Genomic DNA, 2500 nt, shown 5'->3' with positions numbered 1-2500 from the left:
GTGTGTGTGTGTGTGTGTATGTGTGTGTATGTGTGTGTGTGTGTGTGTGTGTATGTGTGTGTGTGTGTGTGTGTGTGTGTGTATGTGTGTGTGTGTGTGTGTGTGTGTGTGTGTGTGTGCATGTGTGTGTGTGTGTGCATGTGTGCCGGTCAGAGCAGGTCAGAGCCGGGTGTGGGTGAGGAGGAGGGTGTGGGTGAGGAGGAGGGCAGCGGAGTTTTGGACCATTTGGAGTCTATGGAGGGAATGGGAGGAGATGCCAGTGAGGAGGGAGGTGCAGTAGTGGAGGCGGGAGGAGATGAAGGCAGCGTGAGGCAGTGTCTGATTATGACAGAGGTGGAAGTATGAGGTCTTGACGATGTGGCTGACATGGGGAGTGAAGGAGAGGGTGGGGTCCATGATGACACCGAGATTGCGTACCAGGGTAGAGGGGGTGATGGTCGAGGTGTCGATGCTGAGTGAAAAGGGACCAGTTTTATTGAGAGTGGATTTGGTGCCAATGAGGAGGAGCTCTGTTTCGTCACTGTTCAGTTTGAGGAAGTTGAGAGTGAGCCATGATTTTATTGTAGAGATGCAGGTTTGGATGTGGCTGAGGGGAGGGTGTGGGTGAGGGGAGGGTGTGGGTGGGTTTGGTGGTGAGGTAGATCTGGGTGTGGTCAGCGTAGCATTGGAAGTCCAGGTTGAGTTGGCGAAGGATGTGACCAAGGGGGAAGAGGTAGCAGATGAAGAGGAGGGGGCCGAGGACTGAGCCCTGGGGGACCCTGCGTTACTGGGGAGAGGGTGGATGAGTGACCGGAGAGGGAAATGAACTCTTGCCTGTTGGTGAGGTAGGATGTGAGCCAGTCGAGTGCAGAGCCCTCAACACCCAGTTGGCGCAGCCTTTGTAGGAGGATGGAATGGTTTATAGTGTCAAAGATAGAGTTGATGGAGACGGCGGTCAGGGAGCTGTTGATTTTGGAAATGTTGTCATTGAAGGCAAGGAGGAAAGAGTTGCAGGGGTCGGGGGAGGAGGGTGGAGTAATGTCCGGTGGCTGGAGCAGCTTGTTGACGGTGGAGAACAGGGTGCGAGGGCTCCGGTGGGAGCTGTTGATGAGGGTGGAGAGGTGGGCAGATTTGGCGGCTTGGAGAGCGTCACGGTAGGAGGAGATGTGTAATTTGAAAGCTTCGGCGTGGACGGTGAGGCGGGTTCTTTTGAGGAGTCGTTCGAGTTGGCGGCCAGTCTGCTTCATGGTGCGGAGTTCAGGGGTGTACCAGGGGGCGGGGTTGATGTATGAGACGGAGGAGGTTTTCCAGGGGGCTAGGGAGTCAAGGGAGTCGGAGAGGGTGGTGTTGAGCATGACAGCATAGTCGTCGGGGGAAGAGGGGGGGGAGTCAGGGGGGAAAGCAGAGGATATGAGCTGGGAGAGCGTGAGGGGGTTGACTGACTTGATATTGCGGTAGGTGATGGTGCGTTTTTTGGGGTTGTGGGGCGAGGGTAGGGGGGCAGAGAAAAGGATGCAGAGATGATCAGAGAGTGGGAAGGGGAGGGGGTGGGGCTTAGATATGGGTAGGAGAGAGGAACAGACTAAGTCCAGAGTGTGGCCTTTGGTATGGGTGGGGAAGTCAATGTGTTGGGTGAGATGGAAGCAGTCCAGGAGAGAGAGGAAGTCGGATGTCAGTGGGGCGTTGGGGCAGTCAATGTGGATGTTGAAGTCACCAGTGAGTAGGAGGCGGGCAGAGAGAGAGGATGCGATGGTGAGGAGTTCAGACAATTCAGTGAGGAAAGAGGGGTGGGGCTTTGGGGGACGATAGATCAGGATAGCGGTGATAGAGTTGGGGAGGGAGAAGGCGAGGTATTCAAATGATGAGATGGATGGAAGGTTGAGGTTCAGTTCAGTGATGGATGTAGATTTTTTATGAATAACAGCAAGACCTCCCCCACGCCCGGAGAGGCGGGGTTTGGCAGTGTAAGTGTAGTTGGAGGGAGTGGCTTGGTTGAGAGCATAGAAGTCCAGGGGCTGTTGCCATGTTTCACAGAGGAGAAGCAGATCAATGTTATTGTCCAGTAGCAGTTCAGATATAACAGGTGATTTGTTGGAGAGGGAGCGGCAGTTCAGCAGTGCAAGGGAGATGGATGGGGGCGCGGAGATGGATGGGGGCGCAGGGGTGGGGGGGCGGAGGTTGCTGAGGTTGGCAGTGCGGCAGGTGGGGGTGACGGGGGGGCGAAAACTAGTCCAGAGTTAGGGGATAGGTGAGCCGTCGTTGGAGTGTTGGTTATGGGAGAGACCAGAGCCCCTGTGGATGTAGCGGGGCCGGCGAAGGATCCCAGCTGAGCTAGCTGCAGAGGCAGCAGCAGCTGGGAGACGGTGGTTATGGTTGAGGAGGTGAAGGTCAGCAGCGGTGTAGGTGAGTAGGCGAGAAGTTGGTGGAGCGGTGGCCTGGAGGCGCGGGAGTGATAGTCCGAGGAGGAGATGGAACGTAGCAGCAGATGAGAGTAATCCAGTTAGAATGTTGGCAGTGGCTA

General features: G+C 55.9%; 1 protein-coding gene across 3 annotated transcripts in view; it reads right to left on the bottom strand.

Annotated features, from left to right (window-relative positions):
- sptbn4b (spectrin, beta, non-erythrocytic 4b) overlaps window positions 1-2500 on the bottom strand; it is a 138161-nt gene that overhangs the window by 41826 nt on the left and 93835 nt on the right. The gene's annotated exons all lie outside the window — the stretch shown is intronic.

This window comes from Eucyclogobius newberryi, unplaced genomic scaffold, assembly GCF_026437365.1.
Source record: "Eucyclogobius newberryi isolate DKJ021-1_F unplaced genomic scaffold, fEucNew1.0.hap1 SCAF_10, whole genome shotgun sequence".
In the NCBI taxonomy this organism is placed as follows: domain Eukaryota; kingdom Metazoa; phylum Chordata; class Actinopteri; order Gobiiformes; family Gobiidae; genus Eucyclogobius; species Eucyclogobius newberryi.
The sequence above is the reverse complement of the archived record's forward strand: the minus strand, read 5'-3'. Positions and strand labels throughout refer to the sequence as shown.